The following is a 22,360-nucleotide window of genomic DNA, read 5'->3' as shown; positions in this document are numbered from 1 at the left end:
ATTAAATACAAACTTCAACTTTAATCTTAAAATTGTGACGAGCATGAACACTACATGAAACACCTCCTCAAGGAAGGAGAGAAACAATGTAGGTTCCCCAGGCAAGCTCCTACTAATTGGCCACCCTTTGAGTGCTGGGCACAACATGTTTCATCCACAGCCTCACAGAAAACCAACTTATGCACACAGCTAACATTGACAATTCATTGCAACTGAACAGCTTAAGCAGCTAGCTGTTTTGCAGTTGTACCAGACTTCATTAGAATATGTAAAAATATTCTGTCCATCATGCTTTAGTGTCCTTCCATCTGAAATTTCAGCCTCCAGGTTTCCTCCATTGCTTGCACTGTTACATGGATTTAACATATATTGCCATATTCTAGCAAAAGGGTGAATTCTCAGTGTCAGTAGTAAGACAAAGTACAATTTTGTTGATGCTAATGCAAAAAGACATCATGCATGTCTTCTTAATGCAAGAATTTAGTATAAAATTGGTAAGGAATTAAGATGTTCTCATTCTACAGTGCAGAAAAAATTGTAAAGAGATACCATGCTGCATAATGAAGAACTTCTTTTAGAAGGACTCCTTCCGACAAGTGCTAGGTCCTTCTAAGTTGTACCTATTTCTTTCTCTGCAATTAAGTTCTGAAATGGACTGACAGCAAGAACGTGTCTTTGGAAACACTTTCAGATATAACCTCATTATTCAGCTTATCCTGAAGCTAGAAACAAAGAACAATACAAGGAAAACTGAGAAATAATTAAGAAACTTCCAAAAAAAGCTGCATATGCACAGACAACCTTGTTCCCTTTCATATTTGTTTCCTGACAAGATTTGAGCATTTAAAACACTGTTTTTCATAGAAGAAATCAGTGAACAACTTGCCCTGCTGATGCTGTAACATAGCAAACACTCTGCAGAGGTGGGATTTGGGGGGTTTGTTTTGTTTTTAAAACCAACACATCCACACCCACTCTAAGGCTTCAGCCTGCTTGTCACCTTCTCTTTCTGTTGCAGATTGTGGTACGCTGATAACTACACCCTACGCAGCATAGCATTTCAACTTACTCAAATTATGCCAACCAATTTGCTTTAAGTAGGAACTACTCTACTGCAGAATTTTTCTTTTGTTTGAAGTGACACATCTTTAATTGCTGTGGTGCCTGGTAATATGGAAGCAGATGCTGCACAAAACGCATATACTGAGGTAGAGTGCCTTAACCTGTCTTTGGACTTCAGGGGTGTCATCTTAACTACGGAAAAAACCAAAAACTGAAATATCACACATTAACTAAGCCATAAGAGAGCAGAAAGAAACCTACCAGAATCTCAGTTCACCACTGCTGTGTACAGTCCCAGTGGGACTGTTACAGTTTTGGAATATACAATGTGTCAGTACTTCAGATAGCTAGCCCTGAAAAAAATTGATCTTCTTAAATTCCATTTCACCCTCCAGAAGAATATGATTATCATATTTCATAAAAGCCACCTCAAACAGATATTATTTATTTCTAAAAGGAAAAAATCCACAAGCTTTAAAAAGAATAAATCACTTAACCGTGAATGATCTGACATTCACATATAATCCGCCCTCTTCATGCCCATCTTTATCATCCTCAGTTCAATCTGTATCACGTCTGCCCTCTGGCTCCCTTCTGCACAAGCTCTCAAGGGACTTATTTTCTATTTGCTGTTGTGGTATAAATCCATTTTCTGCACCTGAAACTTCTATTTTCTCTGGACTTCTTTCTATTTTTATGAAGTTGCTCATCAGCTGAGCATCTTAAAGTATAAGAATGCCTTGTACTTACTTCAGTGGACTTTAAGTCTTTAAAAGAAAATAGCAAAATCATTCTTTAAATAATTTAAAGGATGGAACTTAAAAATATGATCAATTTAGCAGTCTTGGATACCAAATCATGAATATAACTCTATACAGTGCTAATGATTAGATGGCATTATATCTAACATGAACACAACTTGGGGAAGGAAGAAAATGCAACAAAAGCTTAAGGTCAGAGCTAGTACTCTGTATGAGAGTGAACTAGGCCTTTTACTTGATTATCTTTTCAGCAATGCATTGCCCAGAAAGACCTGGAATGTCCAGTAATACAATAAACAGTGGTAATTACTAAATTACTACAGCAGCATTATAATAAAATACAGTACTAAGCCAAATGAATTCAAAATCCCAGAACACTAATTTAAATTATTACTTTCAGTAACTGTTGTCCAACAGCTACAGCAAAAGTAGAGAAGAGGCACAAATTTGGTAGTGGTGTCCAGTTCACACAATAGCCCAAATTAGTGCTCTAATAAACCTACCTTCCCACAGCCTTTTTTTTTTTTTTTAAGTTTTTTTTAATAACAATATTATAGTACTAGTAAAAAAGAAAATACTTGAACCACCCCCATTTGTTGTGAAGTAGATGTCAGATTTCTTCAAATTGCTCATTACTAAATAGTTATATCAGTCTAAAATGATCATGCTACTGAGTGCTGTTCATACAGCTGCAGAGTCAGGCTTGAGTGCCTGAGTAAAACAAAGTGATAGCATACCCAAGAAGGTACACATGGCACATACAAGCCACCTGCAAGCCTTAATTTCCCATAGCTCACTATGTTATCTACAATAAAAGCAGTCTTGTCTACCAGGTTATATGAGTATCTTACTGCACTAAAGGAGTGATAGCCATAATAAAAATAAACTTACAAGAAGCTATTTTACAGATCATGCAAAGAGGAGTAGAGAATGTATATCTACATGGAAGTCACTAATTTATTTACCTTCCCTAGTTTCCTGTTTCAGATGAGAGACAAACATTGACCTGGCATAGCATGGCTCAAGTAGTTTTGAGTACAGAGTACAATGAAGTTGCATTTTTAGTAGGTATTAAAATTAACACTTTGAAAAAATATAATTTCTATAAGCCACTGTACAATAATTTCTGGCCTCCAATTCAAAACTTGTAGCCCTTTTACCCATTCCCTAGAATGACATGTATGGGAATACGAGTCACCACTGGCCGATAAGTGCTACATTTACTTTATACATTATTCATTCCATTTAGCAAATACTTGTCCCAGCCTCATTGCTTGTACTTAACATTTATGCTCTGGAGAACATGCTTGTGACCTCTTCAATGATTTTAACATCAATATGATTATATCAACATTGACTTTAATCAGATTTACTTTGGGGTTAAACTTTCAATTTAAGCTCAAGCTTCTGCTAGTAGAGGACAACAAGCATAATGAAGAGCACCAGCACATTATTAATACTAAGACACTCCATAATAGGCTTTTGCCATTGTAGCACAGATTGCCGGGTTTATTACAGAAACTAAGTTTATCTTGTTAGTAACAGACACCAAATTTGACTGCCTTCTGTTTAAAAAAATTTGTTAACAATAAAACTAAGGGAATACTATAATTAATTCCTCTGCAAACTGGGGAAGGCAAAGAAAGTAGAGCATGAGAGACTGCAATAGAGAAATAGGCGTTTAGCATGGCCTGGAACAAAACTGGAACATATCCTACAGTGCTGCCTTGAGGTCTGTACCTGGTGGTGAAATGCAAGTAAAAGCCTCAAACTAACACATTGCTGAAATCAGCATTTTCCCTTTTCTGTCCTTTTGATATCATTCAAAACTTTAAACAGGCTAGAATCAAACACCCAGTTGACATTGCCAAAATAGGTTCTCAGCAGGAACAACACACAAGCCTTTAAGAAAACAGGAACCTGCAATTCAAGCAGAGCATCAACAGAAAGCTTGAGATGCTTTGATGCCTTGTTTTACCAAAGCACGGCAATCAGCCAAAAGCCTAGCTTATAAAAGGCAGTGAACATTTGCTAACCACCCAACAACTCTAATATTCAAAAACAAGAGCAAACAAGAGCAAAACCAAGACACTTCAAGTTTGTTTCATTCTCAAAACAGACATAGCAGACAACACCTCAACTCAGCAAGAGACCTCATACTTACTCTTCATCTCCAACCACTTCCTGCTCTGTCCTTTGCTACTATTTATTAACTATTTGGAGCTACAGAAGCAGACAACCTATTAAAACACACTAAGGTGCTGTTGCTCCAGTCATTAGGTTGCACATGAAAAGCAACCTCTTTAACATACAGAATTTATCATAAGACTGCAGGTAGATGTCAATTTTCTTGGCACAGTTCTACTTCTGACAAAGTGCTTCATTTCATCAAGGAGTTCAGTAACTAGCTTTTAGTCTTCTGTGTAATCCACTAGACCAATATTATTTCCAAACAAGTTATTTAGAGTCTCTCTCCCCAGAATAAACAAAAAAGGGAAAAATAAAAATGTTTAGTCCTTTTGGATAAATAACACATGCACTGTCCTTTTAACTAACCAGGGAAAAGTGTGTCAAGTTCACAAGATGGTAAACAAGTATTATTTTAATGAACACTGACAACTATGTTGAGACCTTCAAAGCAATGGTGTTGCTGCACATACAAGTATGTTTATGTATGTATAATCTTACTAATGCCTCTTTTATGTAAAATCTAAAGTATATTTAACTCCCACCTCATTTACATGGGATGCTTGTCTTGCAATACCTGAAGCCTGAGAGTCCTGCTTCTACAAGTATATTAAGCCTCCTATAAGTATGTAGTCTACTTACGTACTGCTACCTAGGTATTAAAATGAAATTTAATCCACAAAGCTCAGTGTTTATACAACCTGAGAATTAGAAAATTTCTACCGCTAAGTGGATGTGAAAGCATTATATCTTACACTGAAAAAGACAGAAATTTAAGGAATTACATTATCTGTGTTTTCTGAAAAAACAGTCCTTAGAATAAAAATACTCATTTTCATATTGTGTACAGTCAGGAAACACTGTGACGTGGATGGCTAAACTAGCCTTTCCTGTTGTAGGATAGGAATGCCAAGGAAAAAGTAAACAAGATCAGACAAATGCTATGCTAGATTTAGCCAAATCAAAGAAACAGGCACTTTCCAAAATACCTATCAGATATATATAAACAAGTCAGCAAACCTATAATTAGCAAACATACCGAAGGCTACAGGCACCTAGAGATACACACAGTGGCATTACATGTACAGGCAGGTCAACTTCTCAGCAATAGTTTCAGAGATGTCATTCTTCTGATCGAGACCCAGACCTGTGGTGCACCACACAATGTGAGGTAAGTGAAGGGAAAAAAAAAACCCACAAAAAAACAAAACACAAACCAAACCCTTCCTTACCCACAAATTATCATTTGCCATGTATTTCCAGGCCTCAGTGGTTTTCTGACAGTTAGAAATGAAACTCATGGGTAATTTCTTTGGGCACAAAGTTTGTTCCAGACTACCCTTCCCAAACTTGGCCAGTGTATTTTATCAAAGGTAACTTAAAACATATTTGCTAGATTTTATTCTGGCTCCTGTGATATATTCTGACCCGTAAGTGTTTTAAGTCTGCTCTCCCCAACATGACTATTTCTAGAATCTCACTTTTCTCTGGCATAATTATTGGTAACAGCTCTGAACGAATGACAGAAGCACAACTCAGGAAGGTATAACACTTTAACAGGTATACAATATTCTTGTTTACATACAACTAAAAAAAGATCCCATTTACCCACAATTCAGTATTCCTGTTCAACAGCTTCCAAAGTGTGATCTTAGGACATTACTTCCATTAACTAAACTCTGATTTACATCCCTAGTGTTTCCACTGTATACTGTCATTTCATCATTCTGTGAATCTGACAGAGGTGCCAGTCCCTTAAATGGAAAACCTCCTAATGGCCCTGAAGTGCATAAGATTGTCCTAGAAGGCCAATGGAGACTATCAACTCAAAGCAGCCAGTTTCTAATTTATTAGCTGCCACTGACTATAAAAAGACTAACTAGTAGCAGCACACAAGTGACTGGAAAGCAAGGCAAGAACAACATTAAGATATAATAAGCTGCATTAAAAAGGTTGACCGAACAAAGACTACCAAAACCAGAAAAGAGAACTTGGCACAAAAAAGAGCAAGTGACACAGGATCTGAGTGTCCCAAAAAGAAGCCAGCTCACATTCAAAGTAACTGCAGGCTTTTCCACGTGTAAGCAATGCACGAGAGATCTACAAATAAAGTTGAGCATACATAGTGTGTATATTTTAGAGGTCTGTAATTCCAAAGGTTAAAACCATAATCATTATGATTATAATGAATATTCTACTTCTGACACCCAGCATGATGGAGCTACTGGCAAAACTTAGGATTTCAGCAACAGCCCTAGCCTACCAGGGCCTCACAATTCAGAGAGAGAATACACAATAAAGTCTGTACTAGAGTACGGTAGAGGCCAGACCACATATTACTCAAACATAGCAAGCTTTAGAGATTGAAAGGGCTAACATCCCTCTCTCACCTCAACTCCTCTTGAGTGTTAGTTGTCCTCGCTCACACCACGTCCACAATGTAATACCTTCTGGAACATGGACAACAGCTGAAATCCCTAGCATAATTCTGTATAATAACTTTACTTAATTTAGTTAATTGGTCTACTTTGTCAGGAGAATCGTTTTTAAGAATGTCTCATTAAGGTCAATTTGGTGACTTTTGATGCATCATAAGCTACTGAAACATTCACAGCAGTGAAACACAAACAGCATTTAATCAACATTTAACTTAAACTACAACTTCTTGTCCTACTTGATTGTGAAGTATTCACATCATGATTTGTTCTTCATCATTTTAAAGCCTACTTGCAAAAAACTAATTTGTATTACCTGTTTAACTCATGACAGGGCTTCACAAGTGGAGTTTATTATATTGCTGTAATTTCAGGATGCTTAAAAAGTGAATTTGTTAAGTTTAACACATATAGCACCAGCAAACCCTATTCGTGCTTAATACTTACTTTTTGGAAAGTACTCTTACCTTGGGGACTAGGATTAAATGCCAACTGTCTATTCTTACAACACACTACCAAAAACTTTGACTATACGTAGCATCACGTAAGAAAGAGGAACGGAAAATCTGTTGTCAGAAAAATAGCATGTTTTAACATTTTAGTTTCATGTTGTCCTAGATTTTCCACATATAAATACCTACTTCAAAAACCTGACCCTTATTTGGAAAAAATAGTAGATTAGATTAAGATTTTTAGGCATCTTTAGTGCAAAGTTTTAAGAAGTATTCACTGTAATAATGACTGTCCTAACAGAACAGCGCAAGGCAATACCAACTGTGTGCTAAGAAGGCACCAGAGACACAAAGAAAGTTCTTGCTAAGATTCAGCTGGTTATCAGGTTCTGCCTTGAGCTATGAAGATCTGCATCCCCTTTACAAGTTAGCAGATTATCAACAATTTCCTCCTTTTGAGTCTGGATGAAATATCATTGAGACAGAGTTAATGACAAATAATCCCACAGACCAGGTGCCTATTACACAAGTGCTTTGGGACAGCTTCTCATCTTAACATGGAATTTTATTTAGTCATCAAACAATGTGAAACACCTGTGAATGCATTCTTGTTGAGCCTGAAATCAAGTTAAAAGATGAGAGATGATTCATCTACAAAATAAAAAGTACACCACTAATGAACAACAGGCTCTCAAATAACCACCTACACTCAAGTAATGCATAAACCCTGTATGTATACTAAAGTTTATGCTTAGCTTGTGGTCTTATACTATTCAAAGTCAGTAACTACAACATAGTTGTTAGCCACATTATATCCATTCCAGCCCATTTAAAATTTGCATATTTCAGACCAGTGCATGCAGGCACAGAGAATAAATATTCCTTAGAATAGGCATGGAGAAAGCTGTGGGCCTTCAAAGATAATCATTGCAACATTAACTGTGTTAGCAACGAATATCATTGAAACTGGCTAAAATGCACCAAGCTGTTACCAATAGCATGAAAATGCTAGAGACAAGCTCTGTTAGCAGAGTTGAAGACAAGGAACTGTTCCAGATCCTTTAAGTGCCAGAGGACAACACCTGTAAGAAACACATGGTACTAGAGAAAGGTACTGACAAATATTCCACTACAAGACCAAATCTATGTAGAAAATAAGCTATGAAAGACCAGTAAGTTCTTCCAAAAGAAAACTGAGGGATGAAGATCATTTGTAAAACATTCAGCAGTGAAAAGGCTGAAATGGCATAGCTCCCAAGTGAGCCTTGTTCTGAACACTACTCAAAGAGTGATAACAAGCTCTTCCCCAAATTAAAATCTATACAGGTAATAGTCCTAAATATCTTCTTCCAAGCTTTAGGTTTGATACTTACCCCCAAAACAGACTACAAAGCAAGCCTTGACAGCAGTGGTTGCACAGTAATGACTGAGGACTAAATCTAAAGATGAAAGAGAAGCAGCAGTCTGCTACAGAATGTAAGGCAGAAGTTCAGGGCCTCTCCAGTAGTGAGCCTACACAGACCAGCCCTGCAAGACCAGGCAGACTTCATGAATACCCTCTTACATTAATCTGCAGTACAGCAGACAGCATGGCCTCCAGTACAACTGGGAAAAACACTGTAGTTGTGACCACACTACAAGTATGCAGACCACACTGCATCTACCTGGAGATTATTTTAAACATGCGTACCACTCAAATTTTTACAAAATTTTTACAATTTTTTTTGTAATTTATAAGATTATACATTTTGCTTGCACCTATACTCAGAGAGATAGAAGAGGCAAAAAAGTCAGGCAGTATCTTGAGGCACTCTTGCTGAAGGGATATGAATGAGTAAAGGCTATTCCTGAAACTGAAAGCTTAGTAGAGGATTAAAATTAGAAAGTAAGGTGCTTAACCTAAATTTTGGCATTGTGTCTAAAGTACCTACTAAGAGCAATTAAATAAGAGGGGAAGGTCAATGATCAGAGTTTAAAAAAAGGAGGCCATTAATGGGCAGAAGACTAACTCTGCTTCTGGGACTTTAAAACTGGTCAGTGAAGTCCGTATTTTCTATTAATAATCAGATGCAGACAAGACAGCAGGTAGCAATTCTGAAGGTGGAGTTAAAAAAACATTTACCTAAATATCTGAGTTTCATACACTGTTATTACTGTTAAGGTCAGTCTGCCAGCTTCTTTACAAAGTGCAAAACTGCTTTGGTTGCTTTAGGGAAGCAGACCCTGTACTTCTCCCAGGCTTTACAGCAAAGAGGTATTTGCTCCAGCTGTGCTGATCCCTCTCGCATTGAACTGGCCCCAGAAGACGCAGTCAACAATCAAGAGAACTGCAGGCAAAACGACTCGCGTAACATCTCACTTCGGGTAGCTTTTTTCCAGTGGGAATGCAAGTAAGGAACAGCTAGGATTTTTATTTTACCCTTTAAGTTTAAACAGCCCTCATCTCCCTTCAAGTAGCTTTTCTCCAGTGGGAATGCAAATAAGGAATAGCTAGGATTTTTATTTCACTCTTGAAGTTTAAACAGCACTCAAAATTACTCAAGCAGTATAGACTCCAACAGAGAAACTATAATTGATAATGATACTTAATTTCACATAATAATGACCAGGAGTATGAAGTTTCCCAGTATACATATTGCTAGATAGAAAAATACTTAAAATCCTCAACCACTGGAGAAAACCCTAAATCCACCCATGATGTAAAAAAATAACCACACTGCATGTTTAAGAAGTCCCCTAGTGATAGATGTCTATCACACACACACAACAACAAGATTTTACACTGCTGAGAGGTAGTTGGGGAGATGAATGAAGTGAGCCCGATGAAGGCTACATACATAGCCAAGTAGTATTTTCAGTAACCAAACATCACATGATTATTTTTTTCTGCAAATGCTAAGGATTTAGCAGGACTCCAGCTACAAAGTCAATTTGATTACTGAAGTAATTTAGGCTTCTAAAAATAGTTCTAGATTAATTAGGAGTACCTTCTGGAGTTGAAAAGACACACCCCACAGCCCCCAGCATTTCGTCTATATATCCAGACACAAGAGAAATTCTGCTTTCCTTTGGTCTTTTGTTAATTGAAATGTACAAATCAAGAATGAAACTACACACTCTTCAGTGACTCAAATCTCCCCTTATAATTGAAAGACGCAAGTAATACAAAGATAAATATGTACCTCAGGTAGCACACAAAGTTTTACACTTTGGGGCTTTTGTTTTGTTTTCTCTATAGCAAGTTATAAGAATGTTTGCTCTCAATTCTTTGAAATTAAGATTGTTAAACTCTCTTGCCTTCCGATAGAAAGAGAACAGGAAGGTGAAAGACTTGCACTTTTTGGTTAATTTTAAGACTATTTCAGTGTGTCAGAATTACTGAATCAAAACTGGACAAATTTCAACCCTTGAAATATTATAATGAAAGTATATTGCTGGAGTTTTATCAGTTCCTGCAATACAATTATAAACTATCAGGAATATTTCCTTAAGTCTTACATATTTTCCTTACTCATTCACTATTTTCCAGAATTAAGACCTTGAGAACTATTCATCCCTTCAGATAGCTGTTTCTGTTACTCATTCCTCATCTTTTAGTTAATACACTGAAGTCTAACCAAATCAGTTGCTTACTGAGGTTAACAGATCTATTTAGATGCCTTTTGCCATTTATCCCCCACAAGCAAACAAGTCTTCAGTAAATGCCTCCACAATACTACAGAGGAAAAGATGAAGTCAGGCATTTGCTGAAATAAAACAGGATGAAGTTCTCATCAGTTTTAATGCTTCCAATGAAGCCTTGCATTTGACACTACCTGACCAAAATTCCTTCCGATATTTCATCTTCCCAATTTTCTCTTGGGAAAGCAGAAAGGTTTTTCTCTACTGTCAGAAGTTTGAAGAACCAGGAACTCTCTCCTCCCACCTCACATTTAGCACTTCATGTTCCCATACTTTTCCATGGAGCATGGTGATGCTTTTAGCTGAAGTCAAGGAGCTCAAGTTTCTGGAGAAGAGGGCAAAGAATGCATAAATGTGAGGATTAGCCGAGATTGTCAGATGCTTGCTCAACCACTCTAACACAGACAGAGTCTAACAGGCACTAGGCTTCCACCATCTTTCACAAACCACCATTCATCACTCTTGCCCTCCACTTCCCACCTTTCAAATTATCCAGAAAACAGAAAAGCTCTTTCACAATGTTAAGTAAGAGTAATTCTCACAGAGCCTCAGCTCCGCACAGTTCAAAAACCCCATACAAACACAAGTGTCACAGGGCAAGCCCCACATGCCTACAGTGAACTACACAAGCTCAGAAGTGCAGAAGACAACCCTTTCAGTGCTTATCCACTGTGTGTGTGGGCACTGCAAAATCCCACACACAGTAACAGCAGGCAGTAGCGAGTTACTTACAGGGGAGAAGAGGTCTAAGAGAGTCAGAGAAACAGAAGAATGGAAGCCCTGCTCTTCTGTAACACACCAAAACCACAAAATACCTCAGCCATAGAATATGAAAGAAGATGAAATGTGCAGCAGTAACTAAAAAGGCTAGTGGAACTTAAGAGAAATATCCGGAACAAAGATACAACAGAAGTTTCAGCACTTACAGGTACCAAGATACAGCACTATTGCAGGACTCCACTACATTGATCACAGCATTATATACTTATCCCTTCTTCAACATACATAAACTAATGAATTTTGTGTTTAATTTTGTTCTGCCTTGCTCTCACACTCAACATCAGATTTAAGCTATATTTTCACACAGAGCACAGCATAGTGACCTAGAAATCACACTAGGAAGACTCACACTTCTACTCTAATAGTTAGTACCAAAAACCCTGACTTCCCAGAAAAATGGGATTTTAATCAGACTCCAGGCTGCAAACATGAACCATAAAGAGTTAATAGCTTACAGCAAGAAAAACGTCAAGATTGCACATAGCATCTTTTTCTCCTTTCCCTTCCCCTTCACACATCCCAGCATCACTTCTGTACAGAGTGCTTTGTCTCGAGGCAGGACATTCCCATGCACTAATTTCAACAAGTCACTGAAAGACATGTTCAAATGCAAGACTTGAATCTGAACAAAGGAAAAGAAAATCTGGATCTAGTGCATACCATGCTCCTTTATTAGTTCTTCTCAAATGACCATGACAGCTGAAGCAGACACCCTGCTGAGTCTAAACAAAAGCCCCCACCTCCTGAGGAGCAGCTAGGGTACAGTTAAATAAGACAGCTCAGCCCACCTGACAACTCATGACTAGCAAGAAGGTGTTTCTCTTCCTCCCCAGAAACTCTTCCTCTTTCTCCAACATTGCGCTCACGCAATTCCTTCTCGATGCAACTCATCTCCACAGGTTTGCAGAAAACTAGTTTTTTTCAGCTGGATTTTTTTTTTTTAATTGCCATATTGAAGGATCAGGTAGTCATCACTGCCAGCAAAGGGAAGAAGGCAGAAGGAAGATCTCCCCTTTCAGCAGTAACAAGCTGCTCAATCAGCTTAGCCAGCTCAGACATATCAGGCCAGGTAACAGAACAGAAGCAACCACAGATCTCTTCTACTTGATCTTGTCCCAATCTAAAAACAGTATATCATCTCCAGATCAGTGCTATCACAGAAGCTGATAGCTCTGATGACACCAGCTTAATTGATACTATCTAAAGGCTTATGAATCTTCATCAAGAAATAATTTACCAGAGTAACTGACACTCACAACCATCTCTGAACTGGAAAAGAAAGCAAGAGTCAAAGTAATCTTACACATAAACACATAGAGCCCTCCCTCCACTGCATATTATAATCCTTTTCCAACATTATAATCCAATTTTCCAACAAACATAAAAAAAGATGACCTTAAAGTGAAATCAACAATATGAAGTAGTGACATCTCAGGCAACAGCTACTACAGTTCTTCACTACGGAAGCCCACAGAGCCTGACATCTCCTCAAAAAGGAATAAAATAGATATTAGCAAGATCTTGTCAGTGACAGCTGTTCACTCCAAAGAACTTAAATTCACCTGCGGAGGACAAGCGGGCATGTTCTGGGCAGCAAGCACTTCCTGGTGCACCAGAATCCTCTTACAAAATAATCATTTCACCCCATGTTCCCTCTGCTCCCTTCTGCCCGCATAAGACAACTATCAATACCAGTTTTACTTCAGAATTCCTCTACATGCAACGTTACCGTATTAGAAAAGAGACTACCACGACAAGGGCAAAATTCTTCAAACAAAGGAAATTAGATCCCTGCACAAGCTGCAAGGACAATTGTACACTAATTGTACAATTGTATACTAATAAGGATGCACATGGTCTATTAAAGAAAACAGTGACAATAAAAATACAGAACTGATAGCTTCCTGAAGTGTTTGTTCATATTTCATAGTATTTGCTTATGCTCTTTGAGCTTAACTGTAAGGAGAACTATATAAAAGCAGCAACTTACTTTCAGTAAGTGTTAAGAATGCAGTTTCTCTTTTCTAACGTTTACATATTAAGTGTTTTACTTTCCAACAGATCCTATGCTATTGTTCAAGGTGCTTACGGTCTCTTTTTTGTCTTAAACTGCACTAAAAACTGAGCAAAAGGCAGACGCAAAAGAAGCATTTAAGAAGAATCTTAATCAAATGGTTACTAACCTAACAGAAAAACTTCTTACAATTAATTAAACATTTTTAATAGAAAGCTGCCTTTGAGTATGGTAAAAAAAAACTAATGGGGGAAGGAAAGAGGGAAAGCAGAAAGGGAGTTACATTAAAAAAGCTCCTCTTAAGAAATCTGTATACAGTCCTACAAACCAAGTGACGACTGACTTCCTGAGGTCTCATTTACTATTAACTTCAGTTTTATAAGTAAGGCATTGAAAGCTACTTGCTCTTGGCTTCCAAGATTCTCTGTCCAAAGCACAATGAGGAAGAAAGAAGAGTAAAATTAAAATACCCTAGAAAAATCTGGGGTTTTTTTCTTGTCTATGACAATATATGAAAGCATTCTCATTCTTCATTCACTCCATTTTAAGCATCCACCAGAAACTCTCAGAGCCACTAAACCACATATTTTCTAACGTGTCTAAGAAGATACTTTCTTCTTCATGCTATTGATCTGTGAGCCTACAGTTAAAGGCAAAAAGGAGACTCGGAGTAACTTCCTGACTCCTTACCACACTGTAGCCCCATTATGATAAAAGCTCCATGCAGTCATGGTCTCTTGTCCAAGCAAGCAAATTCAGACCCTTCCTTCGGGAAGGGTTAAGGGCTCCAGATGTCTCCTTTCTGCTACCTAGCATAAGATTATGATACACATGACTAAAACAGATCTTGCTGGTTTCTCTGCTAAAGATCGTCCCACCATCTCACATGCAACAGTATGATTCTGTTAGTGAGACAAGCTTGTGCCACTAACTTCAAGTTTCTCTAGGTCCTTATATTGGAGCCTTACTGATTCATATGGCACTACAAATAGAAAGGAAAAAAAAAAGCCTCCCATCCAGATTTTCTTCTCTAGCCAGTTCCCACTTATAACCACATTAGAAGCTTTTCCAACTCCCAGGCCACCACGTTCAGTCATCTGACCCGCCTTCTGAATTTCTTCAACTGCTCTGCTTTCTCTTATACGAGAGGTTTTATTCTCACTTCCAGTGATGCACTTGCTTTCCCTGCCTTCTCTCTCACTGTATAGGTAAGTAAAAGGCAGCTCTTTAGTTCATTGGGGGATACCAGCTACCATCCAATTCTTAGATATTCCCCCCCCCCCAGAAGAGTATCTTCACACGTTCTCCCCATGCTCAGAGAGCATCTAGAAGAGTTCTGTTTGCTCCTCTGTCCACTCTTTTTAGTGGATTAAAAAAAAAAAAAAGCACAGTTCATGTGCTGAAGCGCTGCGACTGTTGTACTCCACGTCCATCAACGCTACCGCGTTTCCGCGAGCAGCCCACGTTCGCTTTTCTCCAACTGTTTATCTCCCACCTTCAACAAGCGCCTTGCTGACAGCAGGGCTTCGCGCTCGTTTTGCACAAACGCAGCCGGCCGTGAGGCAGAGCCCGCAGCACCCCGCTGCCACCGGGAGGAACGGGGAAACACCCCGCACACGCCGCCTGCACACGCAGCGTTAAACGTCGCCTTTCGGTCAACGCAGAGGCCACAAGTTCGGAAGAAGCGCTCGGCGCGACCGCCCGCCTCACACAAAGCCACCACCACCACGGAGCCGGCCCCGACTCCCGCCCCCGAGAGACGCCGGGGCCCTCAGCGCGCCCTCACGCCTCCCGCCGCCGGCCACCGCGGCCCGGCCCCGGCGAGCCTCCGGGCGAGCAGGGCCCCGCCTGCGCCACCGGCGGCGGCTCCTTCCGCCTCCCACGGCCTCCTCCCGCCGCCGCCGGGCTGCCCCGAGCCATCGGGGCGGGCATCGTCACGGCACCGAGGCGGCAGGCGCCGGGTGACAGCCCGCCCCGGCCCACGCACCGCGGATCCCGGCGCCGGCCTCGGCCCGCGGCGGGGCGGTCCCCTCGGCGAAACCCGCAGCGGGGCCTGGGCCCGCCGAGCTGCCTGCCTTGCCTGCCTCCCAGGCGGGCCGCGTCGTCGTGTCGTGGCCCCCCCCCGCCCCGCCACAACCCGAGGCCGGAGGCGGCGGTGCCCGCCCCGCCCTTACCCGCTCCTCGCCCCATCGGCGACGGCGCGCCCGGCCGCCCGCTCCGCTCTTATCCCGCTGACAGCGTCCCGGCAGCCCGTGGCGGGAGGGCCCGGCCCGGCCCCGCCGCGCCGCCCGCCCCCGTCGCCCGGGCAACGCAGCGCCCGCCCCGCCTCTCGCCCCACCTGACTGGACCGCGCCGCTCCCGCCGCCGCCGCTCTGCCGGCACCGGCGCGCGGGTGGGCGGCGGGCGGAATCACGCGCGCGCCCCCAGCCAATCGGCGCCGCCGGTTGGCCGAGCGGGGGGCGGGGGGAAATCCCTCCGGGCGGGGGCGTGCTTTCCCTGGGTCAGCGTCTGGCCCGCCCTTCGGAGAGCGGGGCCCCGCCCACTCCCGCCACGCTCCGCCCCCGGCGGCGGCGGCCTCGGCGGGTCGGGGCGGGGCGGGGCGGGTCGGGTCGGGGCGCTGCCCGGGACCGGCGGGTCCGCCGGCCGAAGCCCGTAGCTGGTGCTGCCCTGGATACGGAGGGCTCTGCAAGCAGCGGGAGGGCTTGCGCTCCGCTTTGGTATTTGCTCTGAGTAAATTCCTGGAGCAGATTTACGGCTGCGGAGCTGGGAGGCCTGGAGGAAAGGATTGCCCTGAATGCTGCTTGGCCAGCTCCTTGTCAAATCTGGTTCACATGGGCAAATAAATCGATAATGTGCCCTGACTCCATGCCGCTGCTCTCGCCCGCTCCAGGAATTCACCTCGCACGGCCAGGGCGCTTACTAGTTTTCTGAAGGCGGCGGCAGGACGTTACAGGCGATGTTAACAAGCGCGCGCTTCATCTGTTCACATACGTGCCTAGGTTTGGCATAACCTTCCTGATTCTTGAAATCAGAAGGAGGCGACACAGGGTGCAGGAGTGTCCTTACCCCACTGCATCCTTCTCACATCCCTACGCCTCTCCCGGGCGCGTTGGCCTCCCGCTCCCTGACCCCTGCCGCCTTTCCTGGTGAGGACTGGTTCCAGCTCCGGGATTGCATTCCTGTCACCGTCCCAGGGCCCGCTGGCTAACCTTAGGGGCATATAGCATTTGTAAAACTTAAGCCAGGCTGCCGGCAAGGATTACGCGGACTGACAGAGACAGATCTTGGGAATGCTTCAGGCAGCAGGATCCCAGGACCCACCCGCCAAACTAAGTTTAGATACACACGAGGTAACAGCGGTTAAGTCTTCCGCAAATACAAACTTCGGTCTGCCTGAATGCCCCTGCTTCTCGTACTCTCTCCCATGGCATCTATTTACGGCCACGTTTCTTATTTTTTCCCTTGGCACCTGCTTTTGGCCGTTGTTCATGCTGGTCCTCACCTTATCGATGGGAAGCAACCCGTCCCTGTCAGATGGCTACCAGCCTAAATGGACCTCTGGTCCAAGCCAAGGGAGCAACTTCCCTGCGAGGGCCAGCTGTGCAGACCCCAGGATGGTGCCTTTCTCTGGGAGTTAGGTACCTAGACAACACTTCTGCACTAGAAAACAACTTAAATCCCTGGGAAAAAAAAAAAAAAAAAAAAGAAGTCCTAGGCAAGCAACACCAGTATTTCACTAAAACCAGGAAGGGCAAGGAGCCCGACGTGCCGCTCTGCTCCCGAGCAAGGTTACACACACAGCGCAGCCGCGGAGCTGCAGGCACGGGAGCCCCAGTGGCACCCTTGCCTCCGACTAGGTGCCCGCCCTTGGGAAGGGCAGACAAGTGGCCTCCAAGGGCGCCCAGCTCTCTTCTGTGGCCACAGAGAACTTGAAGACTTTGGGAAAACTGCTTCACTTGATGCCCTGGAGTTTAGATGCCAGTTAGTTGCCGGCAGACTAAATCCCACTTTTAAGCCAGTTTATTTTAAACTCTTGGAGACCGTGGTAGGATTTGGTCCAGCCTGCCCCAGTGGCACTTCAGCTACAGGAGGGGAAAGAGAGCCAAAATTCCCAACCCTGGGCTTGGAGAGTCCTTGCCCTGAAGCAAACTCTCTAATGCTCACGTGAAGCCAGTCCGCTTCCTGCAGCCAAGAAGAAAAAGAAGTCTCTTTTACCTCTGAACCAGGGCTTCCTGTTTACCAAAAAGAAGAGATTGTGCTACTTTATCTCTCTTTCAGATCTTCCAGCTGCCGAAGGATGACTACGTGTATGTGTCCCTCCTCGGTGCTGGCAGTGGCAAGAAGACAGAGGTTTCTACCGGCCTCTCCCGTGAAACTCCCGCCTGCCAATAACTCCAAGGCTCTCTGGTGGTACCTCTGCTGCCACCCAGTTTTCCTCAACAGATGTAGGGCAGAGCCAATGCAGTGCTTGACATTTACACATTGACTACGGTTTTCTCAAGGAGACCAGTGAAACTAAGCAGCCAGTACATTCCCTTGTGTGGTTGAATGGCAGAACTGAAACAGAAGCAATGAAAATGAAGTCAATGGCCAACAGTACACCAACTCACCCTTGCAATACTAGCTTTTAAAGCTGTATTGGTTTTATGTGGCAAGGTTTTGGTAGCGGGGGGAGTTACAGGGGTGGCTTCTGTAAGAAGCTGCTGGAAGTTTCCCCTGTGTTCGAGAGAGAGCGAGCCCATACCAGCCGGCTCTGAGACGGACCCGCTGCCGGCCAAGGCTGAGCCAATCAGTGATAGTGGTAACGTCTCTGTGATATACAAAGAAGGAAAAAAAGTTGGGAGAGTGGAAAACAGCCGCTGGAGAGAGGAGTGAGGACATGTAAGAGAAACAAGCCTGCGGACACCAAGGTCAGTGAAGAAGGAGGGGGAGGAGATGCTCCAGGCGCCGGAGCGAAGATTCCCCTGCAGCCCGTGGGGAAGACCCTGGTGAGGCAGGCTGTCCCCCTGCAGTCCAGGGAGGTCCATGGTGGAGCAGATCTCCACCTGCAGCCTGGGGAGGACCCCACGCTGGAGCAGGTGGGTTCCCGAAGGAGGCTGTGACCCCGTGGGAACCCCGCGCTGGAGCAGGTTCCTGGCAGGACCTGCGGATCTGTGGAGAGAGGAGCCCACGGAGCAGGTTTTCTGGCAGGACTTGTGACCCCGTGGGGGACCCGCGCTGGAGCAGTGTGCTCCTGAAGGACTGCACACCGTGGAAAGGACCCATGCTGGAGCAGTTCGTGAAGAACTGCAGCCCGTGGGAATGGCCCACGTCGGAGAAGTTCGTGGAGGACTGACCCCGTGGGTGGGACCCCACGGTGGAGCGGGGGAAGAGTGTGATCAGCCCTCACCCTGAGGAGGTGAAGCGGCAGAAAATAACGTGTGATGACCGTAAACCCCATCCCTGTCCCCCTTGTGCCGCTGGGGGGGCTTGGTGGAGAAATCCGGGAGTGAAGTTGTGCCCGGGAAGAAGGGAGGGGTGGGGGGAAGGTGTTCTGAGATTTCGTTTTATTTCTCATTACCTTACTCTGGCTGATTTGTAATAAATTGAGCTAATTTTCCCTAAGCTGAGTCTGTTTTGCCCGTGATGGTAATTAGTGAATGATCTCTCCTGTCCTTATCTCGACCCGCAAGTTTTTGTTATATTTTTCTCTCCCCTGTCCAGCTGAGGATGGGGGAGTGATGGAACGGCTTTGGTGGGCACCTGGCGTTCAGCCAGGGTCAACCCATCACAAAAGCGCAAAGAATAGGAGCATTTCAGGTTGATAACGTAAATTTTACTGAAACTAAGAGTTTTCAGATGAGAATCAGTCACCACATACAAACATCTGAGTGCATTTTTGCAAGGTATCTATTAAAATCTTTGGGAACGAAGTTAGCCATAGCCTAAATTGAAATCCACTGAAGCAGTTGTCATGTGTGTGCTAAAAAAGATTATAAACTGCTTGCACTAAAAAAATTGTTGAGAAATGTAAGTAGGTGCAATTAAAGATTTTATCAGAACGGTAATGTTCTTCTCACTTGAATGCTTCAAAGTGCAACCTATCTTTCAGCTCATGCGGATTTTCTTTAATTACAGTAATTAAAGCTCCTGCTGCCGATATGACAGCATGCCTGTTGTTCAGTTTTAAATCTGAGTTGTTCAGTAAAGTACTATGCATTCTGAATTCATGTACATCAATATAAATTTGCAGCAGCTCCATGAAAGTGAGTCAAATGACACCAGTTCATGCCAGAATAACTTTAAATCAAGTCTGGTTCTTTTTATCAACATTGGTTCACTGGTAACTCCCTTTATTCTACAAACAGTATCTGAATCTCACTTGAAATTTATAAAGTCTTTCAGCAGAATTCTTCCTGGATTTCTGCTATAATTGTCTCTCTTCTACATACATGCAGAAGGTAATAAGATAGAAAACAAGCAAGAAACAAGAATATGAGTGGTATTTCCCTACTCTTCTCCTGGACAATAGAACAAGCTCACAGCACTGAGCTCTGCACAGGTCACATTGGTACTCAAATTCTTCAGTATGTGGTATTAACATTCACAGGCAGTGGATTTAGATCAATGGTTGCAAAATTTTAGGGGTCAATGAGCCACTGTCCATTCCCAGAACTTCTTAAGTCACCACTACACATTTTTCATATGGCTCCATCTACTCTCATCATCCAAGTTTCAGCTGAAAGCATTACAAAGATAAGTAAGGCCTAGATTTTTCAGGCCGTTTCTGCAGTCTCAGTCTCTCTCTCTCCTTTCCAATGAGTATTTACCTGTCTAGGAAAATTTACCTATGTTTTAATGGTACACTAAAGTCAATAATAAAAACTGTGGAGTAATAGATATAACATGTGAGCTGTCTTGAATCCACGATCTTAAATCAGAGAGGTTTGTGGAAAGGGCAACTTTTGTCAGCTGAGATGAGGAGTCTTTCAGCAGGGAATGAATAATGGTCTGTTTTCCCAAGGAAGCACATTACTCTATTTTTTTCCTATGCTACTGTAAAAAATCTGAAAGAGTGAATAACACAGCAAAACTAATTTTTCTACCATTGATTTGTCCAGTAGCTGTGTGAGCCCACGTAAGGCTTTGGCACCCACAAAGTCCTGCAGCGTTCCAAAGTTCAGTTACATGGCTGGCTAAAAAGCGCCTCTTTTTCTTTGTTTTGGACTTTTTACCTGCCCATTTCTCTTAGTTTCCTCTAGTTCTTCTGCTTTATGGAAGGGAATAATTACTCTCTAGACCCTCTCTCTGCGCTGCTCATGTTTTAAGCCTCATTGTCAAATCTCCCCTCTGCTTCTTTTGTTCCACTCTGAAGAGTCCTGGACTAATCATTCACTCTGTACCATTTGCTTCAGCTTTCTTGCCCTTCTTTGAAACTTTTCTTGTTCTTTTTAGCATGAGAGAACTGGAGCTGCAGACAATATTCAAGATGTGAGTTCACCATAAATTTCCTGCATACTATGCTTATGTTTTCCTATCTTCCCTTTCGTTAATAATTCCTAATGTCATACTCCCTTTCATCCTCCACCACTGAGAACTGGGCTGACAACTTCATAAAACTGTGTGTCGTAACTCAGCAATGTCTTCTACCCAAGTACTAGGACTTCTCTCTTCATCACTTCTGTCTTTTCATGCAAAGATAGAATTGTTTTAACTGGGGTGCATTTCTTTGCTGTTATCAACATTGATTTTTTTCTGCCATTTTAACCTCATAACTCATAGCTTGAAATCCTTTTCCCAGCTGACTTTCATTTTTGCTATCTAGAGTAACTTACCATTAGGAAACTCTCTCAACTCAAACTATGCTTCTTTTTTCCAGATAACTTCTATGTCAAACAACACAAGTCCAGTGGCAGATTTCTGAGACTTCACTGGTGACTCCCCTCTCCTCCCTCCTCCCAAAAAACTCCAGTAGAGCTGTGAGCTATTTTTTTCTACAAAAGCTATACTGGTTTTTCCTTATTGTATTACATATGTTCATGCACCTGCTAATTATGTTACATATTATAGTTTCTACCAATTTGTTCAATATTTCTGCAATTCTTTGTGGTCACTTTAGGTCAGATATCAAGATATAAACATAAAGCATTTGTTGTGGTAAGCTTTTTTCTTTTTTTTTTTTTTAAGTTGGGCCTTTCTATATTTCATGAGTTTCATTACAGTCAGTGTTGCCTTAGAAAGATTCAGCAGCAAAACTTTGCCTTTCACAAAAAAATATGATGTCACTCTATATTTATTAGTTTTTGTTGTTTGGTTTTTTTTAAAGGAAAATAGATAAGCCAGATCAACAACACAAAGTTGTTAATCTCAACATTATGAATAAATTATGAGATAAACGTAATCATTTTCTGGCAAACTGACCATGACTTTTACAAATAGATGAACTCTACATAACAAAAACCAAACCAACTTCTTTAAAACATTTCTGCTCCTGCATGAGACTCACATTGCATTTCTCCCTGTGATTTCTGATTAGCAACCTAACAGTTTTGTTTCCAGTCCAGCCATGAATTTCTTTGTGAATTATCTTTGCTGGAAAAGGAAAGATAATTCAGCAAAGGTAAATGTTCCATGTTTGCAAACACTTTTTTTCTGATTAGGGCACTGGACGTCTCCATCTTCAGAAGCAGTAACCCGCCTCCATGCACGGAATGCTAAGGAGCATTCGGGGTGCTCCTTAGCTGCCAGTAAAGCAGATGCAGAGCAATGACGGGGCTGCTCTCAAATACTCCTCCGGCACTGGGGGGGCTCGTGGCTGCCTGTCCCCCCGTGCAGGAGGTACTGGCTTGGTGTCAGGGGGAGGTGAGAGGCTGGTTCTGTGCCCGTTCCCCACGTGTCACGGCGTTCGTGGGAGCTCGTGTCAGCATTGCAAATGGGACATTTCCGTAGGGCTGCTCTAATGGGGACAAACTGCTCCCCCCAGCCCAGCAGCTCCAGAGAACAGACATT

General features: G+C 42.6%; 1 protein-coding gene across 2 annotated transcripts in view; it reads right to left on the bottom strand.

Annotated features, from left to right (window-relative positions):
- Positions 1–22,360, bottom strand: part of LYST (lysosomal trafficking regulator) — a 114,916-nt gene that overhangs the window by 69,028 nt on the left and 23,528 nt on the right. The window contains exon 1 of one of the 2 annotated variants that reach the window (XM_075043232.1): positions 15,547–15,645. The exons of the other annotated variant lie outside the window; for it this stretch is intronic. The gene's annotated coding sequence lies outside the window, so the exon portion shown is untranslated. Of the gene's footprint in view, positions 1–15,546; positions 15,646–22,360 lie in introns of those variants that run through there. 2 annotated transcript variants of the gene reach the window in all.

This window comes from Buteo buteo, chromosome 12 (assembly GCF_964188355.1).
Source record: "Buteo buteo chromosome 12, bButBut1.hap1.1, whole genome shotgun sequence".
NCBI classification, from domain to species: Eukaryota; Metazoa; Chordata; class Aves; order Accipitriformes; family Accipitridae; genus Buteo; species Buteo buteo.
This window is presented reverse-complemented; position numbering and strand designations above follow the sequence as displayed.